The 21,574-nt window shown below is 43.8% G+C and overlaps 1 protein-coding gene across 4 annotated transcripts in view; it reads right to left on the bottom strand.

Annotated features, from left to right (window-relative positions):
• LOC112556771 (NAD(P)H-hydrate epimerase-like) overlaps positions 1-21,574 on the bottom strand; it is a 71,891-nt gene that overhangs the window by 37,985 nt on the left and 12,332 nt on the right. Inside the window, exon 1 of one of the 4 annotated variants that reach the window (XM_025226128.1) lies at positions 9,649-9,997. The exons of the other annotated variants lie outside the window; for them this stretch is intronic. The gene's annotated coding sequence lies outside the window, so the exon portion shown is untranslated. Of the gene's footprint in view, positions 1-9,648; positions 9,998-21,574 lie in introns of those variants that run through there. 4 annotated transcript variants of the gene reach the window in all.

The raw sequence follows: 21,574 nt of genomic DNA, 5'->3' as shown, positions 1-21,574 counted from the left end.
TTTACTAGTACTTATTTTCCGCAATACTTCTAGAAAATAAGTTCTTTAAATATGTTTACAGATAGTTAAATCATCTTAAACATATGTCAAACGACTTAAAAAAAACATCGTTTGCAGTCGTCTAACACTCTTTACATTCATAGCTCAACGAACCATGGCCCAAAACAATGGGCGGACCTTTAGGGTTGTCTCTGCTCTGTCACCAGTTTATAGCCACAAATACATGAACCACTTTAATGGGCAACAAAAACATCTCAGCGAAACATCTCTTGAATGAAGAATAAAGTATCAAAAAACTTATCCCGGTGGTATTTTTTTATGAAGAGGTAAGGTCTCCTATTTTAGGAATTATTATTTTAAAATGAACTTAACCCAATCATGAAGAAAACCTGTTGCACTCGTGTTGCCCTTTAAATCCACAGTAACCTTCTGTACACAACCAGGTGGCAATAGCTTCAACTGTCTAAAGCTAGAAATTCTATCCATTGGGTAATTTAGTTATTACAACACCTTTAGTTCGGCCAGGTTTCATTTGGACTCGGTTACCTTGAATCAGCACTTACTACATCATTGCACACCCGGCAGACCGCTCCGCCACCCTGGTATTAAAATGACTTCCACGAAAAAAAACCCCAAACAAACTTTTCCTCTTCATCAGCTGAGGTGAGGCGAGGACAGCAATCGATTGGTGGATGAGCCTACACCCGGTAATCGTCCTCTGGAGCCGCCGGGCAACACAAGCACTTGGGATGAACAAGTGTTGACGGGAAGACTCCCTTTAAAAATGATAAATTAGTCGGTTGTAGCTACCGCCATACAAACCGTTCACCTGTACACTTCATGACATCTTTTCTGTTAATAAAACCAGATGCTCCATGTTTCTTTTCGTGTTAGCTACCAAGTCGAAACTATATTTCCTTCTTAGAAAAAATTGTCCTTTCAAAGGGTATATTTTTTTTCATCTGTCTTCTTTGAACATGCTGGGATAGAAATATTCTAGCAGTCCCAAGCAGGGCTTTCAGGCTGAATATGTGAACAAGATGAAGGCGCGCACAAAGGAGATGTCGCGAGAAGGAAAGTAAAAGACAAATAAGCAAAAGGCGTATCCATTAAGACACGGGATGGAAAAGGGAAGAATGAAGCAGACTGCGTGAGATAAGGCGCAGAATAGTGCCTGAAAGCTGCTCTATGGGTTCCTAACGACTTCTTTACGAACGAAATGAGCTGGTCCGTCTTGCGATTGACTGAGTGCAGCTTAAAAGGGTTGCCAGGCCGACACTACCACGTGATGTCTCCACTGCATGACGCGCAGCTCCACGGGGAAAGTAGAAAAGAAAAGGAAAAGCTATCTCCATCCCAAAAATATCGGAAAAGTAGTGTTTGAAAACAAAGCAATACATAAGATTTTCTTTTTAAATAACCCAAGACAAACCAATCAGTGATTCGTAGCATACATTAACCCAAACCAAGGATTTAAATTACATTATTTTCTACACCTTGATTATACTTCTCAGTTCACTTTCTTTATCCTCCACTTACCCACCCGCACACTAAGCAGCCAAATGAATAAACAAAGAAACTGTTACAAAATTTCCGACACCAGCAGGTGTAGATATAAAGTTATTTCCCCGGGGCGAAATGAGGAACTCGAGAAGAAAAGTCTTGTTTCGGAAATTATAAAGCGGTGTCTGGACCCCGCGGACACTAGTTCGTTTCTCTGTCCAAGGAGACATTTGCCACCGCTTTACAACTACAACTCCAGAGGTAAAACCACATCTCCGGGGTCTGGACATCGCATTACAACTTCGGACACAAGCCGCTTGTCCTTGTTCCCCATGTTGTCCCCGGGCAACGACTTACTCTTACTTCATAAATGCGTCTTCATGAGTCTGTACAACAACTGCTAATAAATTTATCGTAAATTTGATAAAATATTTTACCCCGGATTTTAAACATGCGCTCAACGGTAAATTTTAGCCTTTAACGGAAAACTAATCTGTGCAAAACGATATGGGTATGGTTCCTCCAATAGTGACCTACCCTAGTCTTATGAAAACCCTACTTCTACAAAGCGAAAAGGTTCACTTCTAACCACAGTGAACACCCCGACGAACACCAACATACGTCAGTGCTCTTCCGAGAGATATATGATATCTTGACGATATTTTTCTATATATATATTTATGAAATATGAGAATAAGTGAGGTGTGTGTGTGTTTAAGTATCGTGGTGGCAGCTTCTAGAGCAAAAAGGTCGTTTACACTGACATTTCCCACAGGGGATAAGCAAACATGACTGAACCAGCAACTGGTAATTATTTAACTTTTCTGTCTTATTATTGTACCCTTCTCATCAGTCATGGCTTTGTGCGAACGTTTACCTGATAAACCGAACTCAGAGACGTTGCCTTGAACGTCCCTCCGTGAGGCAAATCAAACCTGTCACGCACGCGCCACCGAGACTTGGAACTACTTTGCGGATTCCCTTTGGCCTTTTCTTCCGCGAGGTTAGAAGGCACGATCTTGGCAGACAGCCAAGTACAATTGTTTACTTCCAGCTGTGATACGCGGCTTGTTTAACTTGTAAAAACTGAACGGTTTTACAGCGTGCATGAATATTTAAAATTCAACTTGTTCTCTGATGTGCAGCTGCGTAAGGGCTTCCCTTCATATCCCGAAACAGGACAACAGTGCCTACACCAGCTTGCGAATATCTGTGAAGGAGATATTACTTTCTGAATAAGTCAAAGTATGTGTGTTTTTGATTGGACACTGTAGAGAAGTGTCAAACCTATTGAGTGGCCTCAAGTCCCAATGTCTTAGCAAAACTGTTCAGAAGGTTGACCAAAGTTCCAATGTCTCAAACCATCTGGCCCCAAACCATCGGATTCCAATGGTTTTAACAAATAACTTCGTATACATTTGGGCAAACTTTCGACGACTTTTGTCCAGTTTAGAAAGGCCTTTAATTGGCAAACATGTTTGCGGCAAACGCCAAGATATTCGTCTCTTTATGTTGAGAAGGTTTCTTACGGTAGAAAGCAAAAAACATTCATAAAGCTTCTCCTTAGTCCCCTCTTACCACCCTCCAAGCTCTCCCTTCCCGCCATCCCGTTCTGATTAAGCAAGAAACCTGACTTCGCAAATTTTAGAGCTCAATTCTTGCAATTTAGAAGCAAGATTTTATTGAAGCCTTTTGAAATTAAAAAAAAAAAAATCTGTATCCTCTGCGTTCGTGCTTTAAAGGCTGAAACTGCTCAGATAGCTATTCAGAAAGACCCGAGAATAAAACCTGCTAGTCTGTTACCGACAGGATTCATTTAAACTGGCGGCGGCCCTTCTGAGATGCCGGAGTTTCTTACACAGGACACGTTGCCGAGGAGGGCAATCAGAGCGCACCTTACGCAAGTGCATCGCTCCCTAGGGAAGCAGGGATGTCGCGCACAGGGATCCACTCAATGTCTCCCACAAATCCCTCCCCCAAACGCAATAGACTTTTCAACGAAGGCAAAAATGTTCATCAACAAAGGCGTTGGAGCTGCAGCAAGTACAGCGGGTACCTCTCGACTGGTTGCGTGCAATCCGTTCTGTAGACGTGGAGCTTCCCGGCCTTCACAGCACAGAATGACTGGCGGCTACAACTTTCAGGGAGAAGCCAGAGAGTACAAAGTGTTTACAAAGCCGTCTTCACCAGCAAGTCAGCCGAGTTTTGATCAACATTGGTATCACGAGAAGTGCCTCTGCTCTTTATTAAATAAAGATTCTGAATTCAAAGATGAGGTAAGCGAAGAAACGAAATCCGCGAGATTGCACTAAAGTTGTGTAAAACATATGAAGAGAAAGACACATCTTACAGAATACAGCGATGAAAGATCTGGCAATTCTTGCTGAGCAGGTACTTCAACCAACAACCAAACAACAAACAGCAAAGAAACAGCAAACCATCAACCAACCAACAAACAAACAAACAAACAAACAAACAAACAAACAAACAAACCAACAAAACTAAGATAAAACTGATATATAAAAACTCTGGATAGAATAAAGACACTTCTGGTTACAAACGCTCCCATATAAAAGCAAGGTAATGTCATCATAAAGACCCTTTGTCTTGTACCCATGTGTACAGTAAACATTGCATGGACAGCTGATCAATACGCGATACAACATTGCCGTGAACGAGCTGTGGCTGACTGTACGAGGTGTGAGAACACTCACATCCCTTTGTGCCCTCGTACAGACACAGAGAACACAGTTTACACAGGAACGCAGCAGCAGAGTTAAAAAGATGGCAGACAGAAAATCCCGCTGGTTTGAGGTTTCACGGGTTCAAAGCTGGAAGCGAAGGCTGCCTGCTCTTTGGCGCTGCACACGTCACCGAAGACAGCGCTGTCACGCACAGCTGTAACGTCACGTGTAAAAATCAAAGCCAAGGAAAAACAATCGGCATGCAAAATAAATTTGACTTCGTTCATGGTGACAAGCGGTCGTGTGGAATTTGGTGGTTTTCTCCCCATCCCCTATCTCCAAAAGCTCTGAGTGACAAAGAAGTGGAGGAGAAGAAGCTGCGGAAGGACAAGGAAGAAAGTTCAGTTTAAAAAGCAGGAAACGCTTGCCGAACTTTATTTGAATGTTTAAATCAAAATAGTGTTTTATGGCCAGTAACAGGTTAAATTTTTTCGGGTATTTTGCTTCAACACGCCGGCTGTGTTCGTGTCGATCTCTTAATGGTGAGATGCCAACTGTTTCGCCCTCCAACAGATCTTTCGCTGGGGTCGCTTGGCCACAAACAAGTGAATGTTGTGTTGTGCATCACTTCCACTGCTGCGTTCTGTCTTCATATCTGACGACAATCAACACCTTGTTGCAACTAACATTTTGTATTTTTGGGAAGTGTGGTGTTAGCGAGAGTGTTGTTCCCCATATCCTCCCTCAACCACCACCACCATCCACAGATCAAGTGTGTGGAAGTCAACAACACTTTCAGGTTCAGGCAGTTTCTGCATTCTCACTTAGAATAGGACAAAGCAACTTTTCCGGTCGTTCGTAAGACTTCGATTTTTGCAGCTTGTCTTGTTGTTGTTCTGTCGCACTGTCCATCCCAGCCATCTTAATAAGGGCATCTGTCTGGTCTTGTACGACAGCGGACAATAGCGGGCTCTCCTTTCTTGCTCCCTGGATGTCATTGGACAGGACACCTATTCCGATGTACACGGATTCGGCGACCCCTTCTCTGATTCGGGTTAAAACGTGCTCTCAGCCCCTTACTGCCATCTACCCAGCTCAGGCTTTCCAACATCTACCTGAATAAAACACCGGGGATAAGTTTCACCAGATCAGATACCTTCCCAACTTCGGCACTGAACTGTGTAGCGTGTTTATTTACTGGGGAAAAAATACTTTTTATCTTTCGACTACCAGTCTTGTCGTGGTTTTCCACTCATGCATGGCAATCGCTATTTCATTACAAACGTCTCATTACTGACCACCTTACAGTAAACACCAATGTTGCACAATGCCACGCAGCTTATTGTAATGGTCTTCTAGACCTCCCTACACTGTAAAGCTTTTTAGCCACGTCGGAAATCACTGCAATCTATCTCACACCTCCACACCACCAAACAATTCAGCTGCTTTAGTGTTGCATACAAGGTGGGGAATGAAGGGGAATGACTGAGCATGGCGTCTGATTGGCTTAGCCTGGCCGCCTGATGGACTTTTTGCTCGCTCGCCACATTCTTGTTTCTCCACCAGCGGCATTGTAGCTGCAGGAAAAGTTCTGCGCTAAGTGAGCAACATTTGTGTGCTTTCCCCGGTCCCTAGTTGACTGAACGGCAATAAAAATAAAAAAAATGGACAGCCACACGGCTTGACTGACAATGCAGTCAAATGATTTTGTTCCCCCTTTTAACGGGGTGTCATGAAATGTTCCATACTAGACACGATCCGAGTCCACTGAACGATCTCTCTAGTCGCCTTTTTACGCTTCTGTCTTTGTTCGCGTCATGCCCGGATGGGCGGATCCCACAGAGGACAAAAAAGAAACAACAGCTGCATTCAATGCCACCAAGTTGTCCAGGAATGGCAAGCTCATGCCACACGATTTCAACGGCAGTTTAACTCCGTACAAAAATCAATCGACGACTTACGTGGACAGAAAAAAAAAACATGGAAGACGACTTTCAGACAAATTTAACGTCTTTTGTTTGTTTACGTATCGAACGGGTAGACTAAGCAACCATTTATCATGCCGTTCCTCATTGGTCCCTCAATGGTCAACAATGTAGTCCCAAGTCATAGCCTCTCCCAGAAGCATTGGTGGCACCAGAGGAAGGACAACGGAGATCAGCAGCCTCGTACAGCTCCGGAAACACGCGGCTACTGAGTCAGTCGTTCCATTTTGGCCAGCAGTCTATAATCGAAAGGGAAAACCTTGGCGCAGAAGTCGAAGCAGCAGCAGGAAGAGGAGGAAGAAGAAACAAACGAAGTCTGGAGGTGCGTATCGATGTCCAGACTCGACAGGCGAAGGCACGAACTTTGGGTTTCGAATGGCGCACCGACTCGCATCACATCATCCTGCCAGCCTGCCACAATCCCTTCTCGTTTGCCCAAGCACTGGTGTTAATCTGTCTGATGCTCTCTAATTGTAGCTGTAATTAGTACTGCGGCATGTAACTGAGTGTATTTGTGTTTTACGGTCCGTGAAGGTGGAGTCGGGTACGGGTAGCCGTCGGCATGACCCGGCAGTGCCCTCGATTGAAAGCTATGTCTGCTGTCACAATTAGATGGCGAGGTCCCCTGCAGGCATGCAGCAGCAGCAGTTCCTGCGGACATCCACGGACAGCTAACACAGACCGCCTGTCACCTCTATCCTCATTTTCCAGGATGATTCTGCTTGAGTGCTTTACACGGGTGGCCACTGAAATCTTATCTCCTGTGGGATAGTTCCAGAGTGGATGAGCGTTCGATTACGAAATTAAAGGCTGCGACACGGTAACCCGGGATCGATACCTGGTGAAGACAGAGCAACACATACGAGAGGGGGAAACTGGCACCTGATTTTTCTGTCGATCAAACTCATGCATATTGGGGACCTTTCCCGTAAGTGAGCGCTGAGCATTATCTAGCACGCGCAGCTGATGTTTTTGCAGATGAATAGGGAGTATCAGAACGACAGAAAAGGAAGTCCTTAACTCGTCTTTTTCTAGCACCTGATTCACATACCTGTGATCGCACACATGCCAGCAACTTGCTTCACGAGTGAAACTGCTTTCACTGAAATAGTTCGATCAGAGACAGGTGATGCATTATTGTTACAAAACCCCAAGCGTGCATGTGCGTGCATGCGTGTATCGACTGTGCATGCACTTCTCCCTGTGTTTCTGTAGGTTTGAAGATAAAAACAGTCCCACCTCATCTCAAGTTGTAGGTGGTGATGGGTAATGAATGAAGCGCACCTTGGGTAAGCAAATGACATTAAGCCTCCCCCTCCCCGACAATGTTATTGCCAGGAAAATAATTTTGAAAAGTGCGCATGAGCTTGAAACAAGATAGACATGACAGCTAGTTGCAATATTAGTTATATATATATATAGATGACACCATACGATGGGTCATAGTGTGTAGGGGAGGGAGGTGAACAAGCTTGCCTGGCAAAGGGTGTCTGCAATTCACTATAATGAGCGATCAGTATTCGCATAACAAACGCGCGCAGGCTGGAATCATTACAATAATACTGCTATCTGAGCATTCTGTAAACAACTACCCACGTGACAAATTAGTCTAACTATACTCTGCCACCTGACGGACCCCAGCTGACACTTTTGCATTAAAACTGCAGTTCGACAACAGAACTAGAATCGCTTTAATAACCGGTTACTGACGAACCCAAATGGAGTCATTCTAATCAAGCTTTCACTCATGGGATGAAGGACATAATTACTTTTGTTGCCACACAACGACCACTAGAATATTCAAAGATCATTATGACAGCGTGTTACTAAGTGGATCGTTCGATCACAGCGCTGGCCACCAGAGCAAACGCAATGCCAAGGGACAAAGTTTGGTTGTTCTTTTTTGTAGGAAAAATGCAGCTCAATATATTCTGGATTCCACATACTTTGGTCTGCGGGAAACAGGACTGGAAATGAGGCTCTCATCTGACTCTCATTTTCACTAACGGCCAGACGGGAGGAGGGTTAACAGGAAGGACGGGAGGCGGCGACTGTATTTGGGCATGCAGACGCACACGCCACATCAAGGACTATTGCATTACTGCCGCACACCAGGTGTGGGTGGCTGGCTGGCTGGCCGGTCAACTGGTCCCCAGGACCTAGAACCCCACACGTCCATTATTCTTCGTCATTTTCACAGTTGAAGTCTCCCGCCTACTCAATAGTTTTAACCGCTTTACATGAGAAGTAAACACAGACGAGTTTAAAAATGCTGGCGGTGGTCGGCGTTGCGGCAAGCGACAGCTAACAGGTTAACGCACGGCAGGTGAATGAGCAACACTCAGCAGCGCATTTCTTGCACTTGCTGTGATTTTATCATTGCTTTCACCCCTTCTAGCTTCAGTTATCATCGCAGAGCTCTTTATATGTCTTCAGACTGTCATTGAATGCTTTTAATATATTATTTGATTAAGTCTGTTAAAGACCTTTGGTGACACTACACGCGTTCAGACTTATTTACAAACATGACTTTCATGGTTTTTACTGTCCTAAAGATAACACGATTAATCGATTCAGTGAACCAGTGTTCGATTTTATCAGCGAGTGTTAGCAAGGTGATGAAATTGCCTAGTTTAGTAAAAGAAAGTTTCTGCAAAACGTTTACCGTACGAGATAATGAATATTTATCGCCTTAACGTATTCTTCGGGTGGAAATCAATCTTAAAGCTATGAAATGTCAGAATAAATACTGCTAGGAGAGAGAGAAAAAAAAAAAACAACTACGCATCACGCAAGTCAGGCATCGATCACAGCATCTATATCAGACAGCAGCCACGTTCTCCTGCACAGAGTTCAAAACAGTTTTGCATGACTACCCGGGTAGCATCGATCCACAACGTGGAAATTACGGTTAAAATTATTTTCCGTTACACTTGGTGGCACCGATGAACTCCTTTTGGATTTTATTTTCAAAGTAAATCTCTTGATTATAACAACGTATCACAACCGCACAGTTCACAATTCGATTGAGAAAAGAAGTAAAAGTAGTTTCCGACTAACTCTCAGCTATCTGAATGTGTCATACGCCTTGCCGTGTTTGCCGACTGTTGACAGGAAATGTGTCAACAAAAACAACAACAGTAACAAGGCAGGAAGAAAAGTGGGGAAGAAGACCATCAACAAACACAACTTTGAAGGACAAACAATACATGCGTCCATCTAGATGGGTTGGATGAAAATAAGAGAGTGAACTAAAAACTTTGAACCACTCACCCACCCAAACAAACCTAAGAATTGTAACACCTTAAACAAATGCATGTCCCTGATAGTAAATGAGAAAAAAAAAATCCAACTAGACCTGCAAGCAGTCTGTAGTAGTAATGACAATGATAATGTGATAACGACGATGACGACGATGATCCCTAGATGCAACAAACCCTCTTATCTGCTACCGTGGTAATAAAAATCAAATTTACTTCACGTCGGCTGATTGCTTGGCAGCGAGCAGATGGCCGGGGCGTGAATCTCTGGTCGACACAGGAGTTAGAGGCGAGTTGATGAGCCGAGCGGCTAGTAATCTCGCTCCCTATTCCCCCCTTCGTCGGAGGAATCGCTGCGAGGTCCGGCCCAGTCCGATGCTGCAGCCGCCAAGCTGTCCTCGCCGCGCAGCCCGTCTGATGCAGGAGGTGGCTGCAGATGGGTGTCGTGTGCTTGGCGACAGGCCTGGGTCTACGGCTGACTGGCTACAGCTAGCAAAATGTTTTGGAAACAGGAGGCTGCTAGCCACAGGTTCCTACACAGACAGCGGCAGGCACGCCGGCCGACCCATTCTATTCCCTGTCTACGTGCGTGGCATGTATGCACTCACGCACGCGCGCACACACACACAGACACTAGGTCTCTTTGCCTATTAGCTGCAAACGAACTGGGATGCTTACTAAAGACACCCGTGGACGACGGGAAAAACGGGAACAACGGGACAGGTTCTTACAGGCCGCTGCTTTGAAGTGCGTTGTAAATGAACTGAAGCGATCAGCTGATTACTGATTCGGTCGGTTGGATGGCTGGATCGAAAGCCTTCGCTCACCTCGCTCATTAGGGGTGTATGTGTGTGTGTGGGGGTGGGTATGTTATATGTACACTGAACAAGAAAACGAAAGAGGCTATATACACATGTCTTCTGCATGATCTGCGATTGTGGTATCATCTACTTCATACATAATGTTCAAACCCTAGATCAATGCATTTTCTTTTCAACCTTTTCTCAACACAGGTTTTCTGGCTGACAACAGACAGGCCAAGGGAGGACATTTTGAGTGTCCACGCGGTATTGATCTTTCTGATTAATTATCGAAAGCAAGTGAAATTAGCCCGCCCAGTAAAATGGCAGCGGGCCATGCATCTGTAAGGCGAACAACAAACCACTGACTGCTGATCAGCCTGGTTTTGCGGACAAAATGTAGGTTTTCTTTTCAAGCCAGAATCTCATTTGATGTCCACCTTTGCTGTGCATCTTTTCTTTCCCTACAAAGGCAATCTACGGCAAGACTGCGGCTAATGTCCTGGCATCCATTTACTGAATTGTTGCGTAGTTGCCAACGAACATTCTTCCCTCTTTATTAAAAATATGTGTGTGTTTGTGTGTGTTTGTGTGTGTGCGCGCGCGCTGAACGCCCAAGTCAGTGGGTGATCTTGCTTGCATGACTAGGTAACGTTTGCTCTGTCGTGCTTTAAAATTCATTTAGGTTTAAAAAAAAAGTACTTTCTCGACTGAGACACAGAACAGCTGACTTTGCTTTAAGCGCGCATGGATACAAATACTCACAAGAACAGAGACGCTAACCGAAAGATAAAGCTGATCCGGTTTTCACAACTGGACATTATGGGACAGAGGCAATGAGGGACCGGGCAGTGGCACTGAGACGAAGGAAGAGAAAGAAGGTTGAGGAAGAAGATTAAAGAGAAATATCAGAGACCTACATTTTCACAGCACATCCTACTAACCCCTTGTCGAATGTGCAGACAGCGATTTTTCCTGCCATGTTTCCCCTGCGACTTCATGTCGTCTGCTTCCATCCAGCGGCTCCATCAGTAGCGGTTGTAGGCCAGTAGTCATTGTCAGATACAGCTATTCATAAACTCCTCAACTTATCTCCAAAACTACACATACACAGATCACTTTATATTTACTAGGCGAGAAAGAAAAAAAACTCATAAAGAATTTTTTCGTCTGCTATTTCCACTCGTCATGTACTTATTTATGTGTATGACGACCAGGCAAGTGGCGCTACGTGTTAGTCATGTATGACAGCCGTTTAGTGTTATTTCTTTATTTATTAATATTTTGCATCATGCTGTTCGTGGTCTGTTTACGGACGCTCATCCAAAACCCTTTCCACTTCATCAACAGCAAACATGGCCGCGCTGTCCACGCTTTACCTCCCCTTTCCCTCCGATTGGACTGTCTTTCATTTGTGTCGTGTCATGTAGCGCCATGCCAGACGACCCCTGCGGGATGCACCTTGATCAGCAGTTCGATCGCATCCGGTGCAGCTAATTATAGCATTGGCCAAGAAATAGGGGTTTCGGTGATAACATGGTTCTTCTCTACGGAATCCACAAGCATGATGATGATGATGATGATGATGATTTGAAGATTGATGATGATTACTGTTGCTGTTGTTGTTGTTGTTGTTGTTGTTGATGATGATGATGATGATGTTGATGATGATGATGTTCTGCCGAGACTGTGGCAACAAAGCGTCGGTGTCTACGCAGATGTAGGAAAGGCTTCCATCAGGGAAGTATCACCATTTTCGTCTATGCCATTCAGGCACCTAACCTGCATACCAAATGATCATCGAAGAAGATTAAAAAAAGGATCATTATCAGACTGTGATATTGAAACATAATAACAGCAAAAGTATAAGGAAGACATCGGCTGAAGCGATCTTTGTTGATTATCGCCCCGCTGTCACCCACTCTTTATACACATTTGCCCTCTTCTTCTTCTAAGACAACAGCTAAAATAACAACATCGCTAAAACACACACACAACCATGCACAATATTCACGTGCGCACACATCGAAAAATAGTTGCCATGACAAAATTACCAAGAAACACCCTCTCTCTGTCTCTATAATTACTTGCGAAACTCCCCCAGAAGGTGGCCGCAATGAGATCGGTGGTGCTTTGAAAATCCAATCCCTTAAGAGATCGTGGCTTCCAGGTTATTATCTCTTATCCTCACACATCTTATTAAAAAAGTCGACAACGAATTTATAACCTTTCTTTTAAAAATAATGACATTTTTATAGTCCCAATCCTGCTTTAGAATGCCAAGGTCGGGCATTATTTTAAAGGCGTTGTTGGGAAAACTTTTCAAACAGCTCCGTGTTGTCTTCACACACCTTCCTCTCTCTGTTCTTTGCAGTGCGTGAATCACCTCCAATGTCCTCCTTTCTCCTTCTAGGCTTTCGTCTATTGATTCGTCCATCCTTCCCCTCTCAGCCGCTTCTTACGTTGAGATATTATTAACGAGGACGGCAACTGTCAGCAACACGGATGCATGCTACGATCGTCCAATCAGATCACAGGGCAGTCTCGGCTTCACCGGCACATCCTGTCTGTGGACATCTCAAACCTTCCCGACGACTGAGTCAATATAATTTTATTCTGAGGTCACAGTTCGCCAAGTATCAATGTACTAGCTCGTGTTTCCCACGGCAGGCAGTGAGAAGCTCACGAGCAAAGTCTCGAGGAAGGACACGAAAAGTGTCGCTAGAAGGAAACCGTGTATTCTTACATTCATTCAAATGTTAATATCTTGAAATAAACCGTTAGACGTCGTTCTGTTCTGCTCCTGGAGTCAATCTTCATCAAAGGGAGGAGCAACATCCCAGAATCCAAACTAAAAAAATTTGTCGCTAAGCCTGGATGGCTATAAAATCGTCTGATCAAGTCAGTGTAGACGGCCCGTGAACTCAGATCATAAGCAAATGGCTCTGCATACACAATTATTCAAACAACTAGATCGTTTGATTGTTTGTCGATGGAAAGGAAACTATACACGCCGACTGGTGCTCTGAAACTCGATATCTTTCGAATAAAACCTCTCATCCACTCCTTCAGAGACAGCTTCTCAAGTTCACACTTGGAACACGTCAGCAGGAGTTTTGCTTCAAGAAATAAAATTTCTCAGGATATAATTCTTCAGAAAAAATATATCGAGAAAACATTTACATCAAGATAATTTGTTATGCCATGTCAGCAACTAACACTATATCACGGCGGGAGAGAGTCATACTTCATCGAAACGGTGAAAAACAAGATTTCCAGATTAACAATACTGCTTGCAATATAAAATAAACAAAATGGAAACAAAATATAGAAGAGGAAGAAATGTGTTCAAAGGCGTATTCTGGACCACATAGCTGGACCCCAGTGTAAGTCCTGATGCAAAACGAAGAAGGCCCCTGAATAAGAAAAAGATGGAAGCTAGAGAAAGCTTCCTGCAAGGCCAGAACCTCAGGAGATAAACGTGCTGTGACAGCGGAGTTCTTTAAAGTTAGCTTGGACACCACCACAATTCTACTAAAGACAGAAGACATAAGTTACTTATGAGAGGAACACTCAGAGGGTCTGGCAGGAGAAGTCAAGGGACGACGGGACGGAAAAGGCGATGTCATGTTGAGTAGTGGATTTTGCTAGAGATGTTTTTAATTTTGGTTGTCTTTCTTCTTCTGTCTGGGGTTTAGTATGTTTGCTATGTGGCCATTTTGCACTACCTGTTTGTGGGCGTGCACTTCTTCCGAGTAAATAAAAAAGGGACATTTTTACTCGTACATACCACAATTGGCAGTGTCGGGTTATTTTGGAAAAAACAGAAAGTAAGAGAAAGACTGTTTGTGGGGAATTTCCGTTTTCTCTTGAGGTAGACCCTCTGGACAGCTGTAATCCCCTGGGATGCCAGTTCCCAGTGCATTCAGAAGAACGAATGACTCCCCTAGAAGAGTTGAGGAATTTGTGCACCGAGACTTTAATAGGTCTGTCTATAAACTGTTCCCCATCTCATGTACGAAGGGCCTAAAAAGATCTTCGAGGTTCCGAACTGAACCGGCGTCCAGTGCGAAGGCGTTTAATTAAAGAAGAACCTCTTGAGATTTTTTTTTTCAAAAACCCTTAACCATCGCAAAAGGGAAGAATGACGAGAGCGACTGGGCCGACTCTGTACCTTTTACTGGACCAGCCTCCCTCGACAGACTTTCGTAGCAAAGCTCAGGCATTGCACGACCAGCAGATTGATTGGTGTGGGCCACACCAACCTCCCGTCTACGGAAAGTCTGGGCCAAAGAAATGTGGTGGTAAGATGGGCCACAACCCATCAGGGACCTCAACCTCCAGAATCCCATCCTCCTCCAACACTGGTCGCCCTGCACGACAGGGAGCGTAAGAGAAGAAAGACCACAGATAAAGAAAGCGTGATGAGAAAAGGAAGACAGGAGAAACAACAGTATAGACAGGAGATTGGAAAGATAAAAAAAAAAAACCAGCATAATAAAAGGAGGAGAATTTTTCAGAAAAGAATGTAGATGAAAGGGCCGGCAAGAGAAAAAGAAAGAGTAGTAGAAAAGAAAGAGGAGAGGCAGAAGCTGTTATCTACGCAGGCTGATAGGCATATTGATTGAACTATAATTAAGATTAAAGACAAAATATAAAAATACCGAAAAATAGTCAACATTCAATGTCTCGGGATCCTAACCGATGACATGACAAGATCGAATAACTCTCAACATCTCCCGGAGCATGATGGAGTAAAAGCCACAGTGCACGTGACAGCTCCACAGCCACAGCGCACGTGACAGCTCCACAGCCACAGCGCACGTGACAGCTCCACAGCCACAGCTGCGCGAGCGGGACTTGTGTTAAGAGATTGATATTGTGTGTAAAACAAGTTTATAAATGAAAGCTGAAATCCGAAGTCTCAAGACAGTCTCATTTAAATTTGATAACAAGATGCAACAAAATGTGAGGTGACAAAGCAAAGATCATCTGCCATGTCAGACAAGACCCATGACGAGAGTGATAATTCTCTCATCTGTCTCAGATTACTAAACTGTTAAATACCGACTTCAGCAGGGGTCCTATTCATGAAGCGGGGGTCGTTGTCCTGGAGAAATTAATTCAACTGATTTGCAGTTATAAAGCGGCGTCTGTGTTGCTTTGCCCCTGGGACCGAAGTTACAAAGCAGTGGTAAAGATGTCCTGAGGGTAAATTAGTATAAAGTAAATATCCACCGGGGTCTTTGCAGTCCAGTAACACAGGAGACAAGAAGTTTGTCCTCTATGTCCCATATTTTACACACAGACATCGACTTACCCTTGATTCATTCATACGACCACAAGTTAATGACAAGCGAACCTATACATTCAGTACGAACGGCGTTGACACCGAGACTCCGCGATCAGGCCAGCGCAATTTGAGAGAGAGAGAGAAAAAAAAAACCTTTCCTATTTCCTTAGGCAGCAAATTTCAGAACGGATGCATACCGGGAACAGGACACGAGGGACGAGGCCTTCCGATGTGGAATTCAGTCTGATGAATGTCACGCAAGAGGATTTTCGAGCTAATGCATTTATACTTGCGCGGGGCCAACAGAAAAAAAAAAACGAAAAAAAAATCGAACAGTGAGTCTATGCCTCTTTGTAAGAGAGTGCACGTGTGTGTGTGTGAATAAGATAATATACTGCCTCGTACACCTTTCAGTGCTTCAATGCTTGTCAACATGTTTCACCCCGCGTGTTTGTGCTGACGACCTACTAGTGACATGCGCACACAGCTGGGGTGCACCAAGTGCTGCATGCACGGAAGGGCACGTCCATCATCGCGCGATGTCGGGATGATCGGCGCCGCACAGGACATGAGTTCCATCCACTCACCAGATCATCCTCCCCTTGATAGTCCTTAACGAGTACAAGAGTTGTTGTACCAAAGAACAGGGAATACGAACCCACCCTCAACCAACGAGCATGTACTATGAACAAGGTACTAATAGAGCGGGGCAGGAGCCTAATCACTGTGTGTGTGTGTCTGGGGATGGGGTGGGAGAGGAACGGGTGTGGGGAGGAACCCTCAGCATCAAACGTACACACCACTAAGGTCTCCAATGTTATTGACAGATAAAACCACTAATAATCAGGAACCAGCAGGTATCTCGAACATCAACACTATTAAACGCGGTTAAGGGGAAAATATATTCCGACCAAATCAAATGTTATCCATCACAGAACGGGTCTAACTGTAATTTCTGTCAAAAAACAACAGGGGATGAAAGACAGCGAAAGAGGTGGAGATAGAGGGACCGCCGAATGACCTGAGCAAAATTCGAATTTGAAGCGCATCACCGAGACAGTTTGTATGGCGAGGCCGGTATTTTGTCTAATAAAAGAAATATGGGGTTGTCTCTGTCTCTCTGCATGTAAGTCCCAGAAAGGCAATATCTGTACCACATACATCACACCGTGACGACAATACTATCTCCCTTGTCTGGATGCCGACAAAAAATTAATGATTTCCCAGCAGGGATTTTTAAAAAGAAAAAAAAACTTTCACTGTGTCCTCGCTGGCACTAAGGGTGGACCGCAAGCGAGGGAGTGATTCACATCGCATCTCATTCCGTTCATTATCTCGGCAGTTGTCGGAACCTTTCTTCGTCCCTACCAGTGCATTCTGTCCCTCTTCCTTTCACCTACTGTGTGTGCGTGCTTGTGAGCGAGTGTATGAGTGTGTCCTGCATACAGTTCTGGGTTCCTGCTAGGACAGGCTGTATTGCTTTTTGTCTGAAATTTCCAATACCACTCACGTTCATGTGACGGGCGAGGAGGCAGTGAGTGCACAAGGCAGTGTGATTGAGTGTGCGTACTCTCGTGACATGGGCGGTAACAGGTAAACGGTTGCACACCCGCACGGGGAGTGAACAAGCTTCACCGTGCCTAATGCATGGCTGGAGGAAGGTGGAGCCTAACCTTTTCTTTCCGCAGCCTTTACCTTCCCTCCCCCGATAAATCAGGTACCGATTCCTGAATCGCAGCTGATGTGTGGGCAAGGAAAATGTTTAAATTACAGGTCCGAGCAAGCCTCGAACCAGCAACCTCTCGTCCACAGTCAATGGACTAAGTTGTTTCCAGAGGATGAAAGAGGCAAAATAACCCCTCTCCCCGAAAAGAAAGATGGAGTCGAATCCAACTGTTCTTAATCTGCCGTCAACAGGTGCTGCAGACATAGCATCATCAAGGCGTGTCTCCTGCACACCTTGCTTTCACACCACAAAGCTCACTATCTACACCGCTTTTAGTCCTGTCCCTCCTGCCGATTTCTTGACAATAAGGAGGACTATGCATCTTTTTGCATCCCTTGACTGCCGGCGCTCGATGTCAGACAACCAATGGAGATGTCATTAGAACTGAAATCCCACGCAATTATGGAACCCCCCATCTTTTTTCTTCACCAGGTCTCACTTTCTTTTTTTAAGCCCGTATCTCCCGTTTCTGCCTATGTCACCGATTTCGCAAAAAAAGAGCAACAAATCTTTACATTACATCGCTTTGTCCAGTTGAGGATTGCTTCCTTCATTTTAAGGGTAGCCACAACTGCGACAATCGCTGTCTTTAGAACCGCATTATGGCGGCGGGCTAGGAAAGAAAGCCCACTCAAGCATGCATTGCAGAAAGTGGTGCATCTGCAGGGAAGTGTAGGGAGGGATCGTCGTGCTTTCATCGCCACGTCCAACAACGGACGTGTATAGATGGACTGCTGTCTGTCTGCCGAGACCAACGCTTAGCCTCTTGCGAAGTTCTCCGCTGTTAGTCTCGGCGAGCCGTAACAATGAATGTGGCTAAACCGGAAGCTTTGTATACACCAGACATGTTTTAGTAGTTAAGTGTAGAAAAAAATCGTCTGCAAGCAGTCCAGTAATACAATTTCGTGGTCCAACAGTTCGCTCTAACAAAAACAACCTGTCTAAACAGGATGACCTACTATTCCAGCGAGGGAGAATGAGAAACGGTCCGGATATCCGGAAGTGTAGACGGAGTGAACACCAGACTGTGAGGACAGATCGGTGACCGAGGACAGACACGCCAAGCAAACACAGGCGCGTGCACGACTAAAGGCGAGGTCATGTGACTGTGTCCATCACACTGAATCTGATTTCCACAAAGCCAACACGCTTCTGCTTTTACATTAAGCGAGTATATCGTCCCAGAGGTCATCGTCCCCAACCAAAATCGTCACTGTTTGCTGCAAACAGAAAATATCATACGATGTATAAATGTCTCGGCATCATTTTAGCTGTTATCCGTGTCCTTCAGTTTCATTAATTTAAAAAAAAATAAGTGGAAATTTATAAAGCGCAATATCTCAGCCAAAAGCGGACTCACAAGATCATAAAATAGTAACAAAGATGTAGAACAAGTTAACAAAACAGTAACAAAGATATAGAACAAAATTCCAAAATAGTAACAAAGACAGAGAATGAGTTAGTGTCATCAAGAGGATTCTGGGAAGATACTGAGTAATCTTGAGAATATGGAGAAATATTATCACATGAAACTGCAAAAGGGTAAAAGTAAAAGTGTCGTCAGGAAATAAAGATACTTGATGATTTTAGTATCACAGCTTGTAAATACATTTAATGTTTCGACAATAATTTTTCAACTTTGAAAGTCGATCGATGTACAATAGTTAATTAAAAGAAAGAAATAAAACCTAATAAAACGGTAGTTTTCAGTCAAAAGTCATTTACATTCACATTGAATTATAATTCAACGAAATCCATGATATGTTGAAGGAGCACTGTGAAGAATTATTTTGAGTTAAAGATGATGGACTTTGCAATGATTTAACGAAGTCTTCTTACAAAAGATGACAAATATTTACACACAAAAGACAGTGTACAATGAGTGTGTAATCCGTCGGTAACTGAGTCAAATAAAAGAAAGATGGAAACAAAAGCAGTCATGTTGAAAGTGCTTTACTCTTCCAAACAGTCTTTAAGTCTACCATTATAACCAACTCATGTGTCATGTCTGTGAGTAAATTAAACAGTATTTCCTGACTTAACTACCCTTGTTTTCTCGCTAAACACCATCGTGTCTTTACACCATCAGCATATTCACGCTTACTCTGGATGTCAAATGTACATTATGAAGACCTCCGTTAAAGACAAACAAAGCTTGGAGGTGTGTTCGCTGCTTCTTGTCGCAGGCCAAAACTATACAATAATTGTATTGACTTAAATATTCGTCTCGTGCATAAATGTGATGTAAAATGGAGAGCATGTTCACAAAAGGTTGTTGTCCGTCATAAATATTTCAATAATATTTCTCGTACAGCAAACAGCCAGCTGATGTTGTTCCTCAGACCACCACAACTATTATGAAATAATAATTCAGAAATAACAGGACATAAGAGATGAAATAACAATACGAACTGTGCAATGTATTTGGATAACATCTCCCACTCCCTCTAGAATTCTTTTTTATTTTACAAAATAAAACTGTTTTTGTTCAGGATAGCGAAGTGCATTACAGAAAATAAAGAACGAATAATAATCACATCACTCGAGCGAAGATAGAGTATCACCTGAGTAGTTATAATTTATGGCTAAAAACTCTTTCTCGCATTTTTTCCTCTAAACTGAAACACCCACACCCATTTACTAAGTTTCCAGTTATACGTGGTTCTTTCAGACGATAGTGGGCGTTCGCCAAGGATGCCCCCTTGTCGCCTGTGCTGTTTAACATCTTCCTGGAAGAAGTCAGGCAAGAAACTTTTCACAATCACCAGACCTCAGTTTTAATTAGTCAGCTTTGCAGACGACATTGATCTGATGGCAGACAACACCGGTAGCCAATGGCAAGACTTCGCAAACTGACGGGCAGCATGAGTGCACACACACTTGATGGAGACCAGAATGGACAAGAGCAAGGTCCTGGTCAACAGCATCGGGGAAAGCAGAAATACGTAGAAAAGGAGTAAAACTCGAGGAGGTGATCAGCTTCAAATACTTGGTGGCCACGCCTTCCAACGGTGGCATATTCATGGCAGACATTCGCATCAGGATTGCAATGTCCACGGCAGCAATGGCCAGGCTGGAGAGGATCTGGAGCAGCAACAGCATCAGATTTACCACGACTACAGGCCGCGCAAGTCCCTCGTAGTCCCCATCCTGCTGTGCGGCTGTCAGACATGGACTCCGTTTGCTGATGCAGAAAGACGAATACAAGCATTCGAGACCAGACAACTGCTTCTAGTCTCCCACATGAAACACAAGACCGAACATTCAGTTCCAAACATTCAAACCACCGAAAACTAGCATTCCTAGATGTGGTGCCACGTGATCTTTGCCCCAAAAATATTTTCCAATTTTCTCTCAGCTCACTGTTTACTTCGGGAAGAAGGGTGTGCACATGGTGGAGATGGGCTGGAACACAGAGGAACTTTCAAACACAAAGAGGTTTCATTGAAAACATCAAGATCCTCGTCGGAAAAAGGTAAACGTTAAAATAATAAAAATATGAAAAAACAACCTCAATATCTGGCAAAACAAGTGGCATGCTATCATCACTGATAATTAACCGATGGATGAGGACTCGTACAGCGTGTCATCACCGCCCGCCGCCGGTCCTGTGAAACACCAGAGAGCACCAACAGTGGCTTGGGACACACTCTCAGACCCTTGAACTTTACAACAATGCTGAAGACGTCCGTTGGTACGTTTAACTGGAAAGCACTAGTCTTTGGGCGTGAGAAGAAAAAACTTCTACGGGAACAAGCAGCCACTAATCCTCAACCAGTGCAAAATTTCTTCCAGACTCTTGTTAATGAGCAAGTCATGTACCTCACACACTTAGCACAGGAACAATATGACGAAAAGCTGCCTACAATTCAGCATTTTTGTTTAGAAGGTTGGTACTTACTCTAATTAAAACCTTCAAACATTATAAGCCATTAATTTGTTTCGAGAGACTGCCTTCCGATGTTTTAGCCGCTCTCGCGACACCGTCATAATGGTGGCCCTTGTAAGCTTCAAGTACCAGAAGGTATAATATTTGATCAGCAGCACCGACAAGAGAAACGGAGACAACACCACAGACTTGCATTCCTAATGGTGATGAGGTGAACGAACCTACATTATCTGAGACCTCCTGTGTTTTATAAAAAGGAAAATTTAATAATGATACTAAGGATAGCAAAAATGTTAATGAATTTTGTTCTGCATTAATATTAATTAAACCACAAACATTACTCACCAAAGCTATCAAAAATAATTTTTTATAAATGGAATACGTTTTCACAGTACATGCTTTTTTGTGGAGCAGAAGATATTATTAAATTTGAC

This window comes from Pomacea canaliculata, linkage group LG2 (genome assembly GCF_003073045.1).
Source record: "Pomacea canaliculata isolate SZHN2017 linkage group LG2, ASM307304v1, whole genome shotgun sequence".
Lineage (NCBI taxonomy): Eukaryota > Metazoa > Mollusca > Gastropoda > Architaenioglossa > Ampullariidae > Pomacea > Pomacea canaliculata.
The sequence above is the reverse complement of the archived record's forward strand: the minus strand, read 5'-3'. Positions and strand labels throughout refer to the sequence as shown.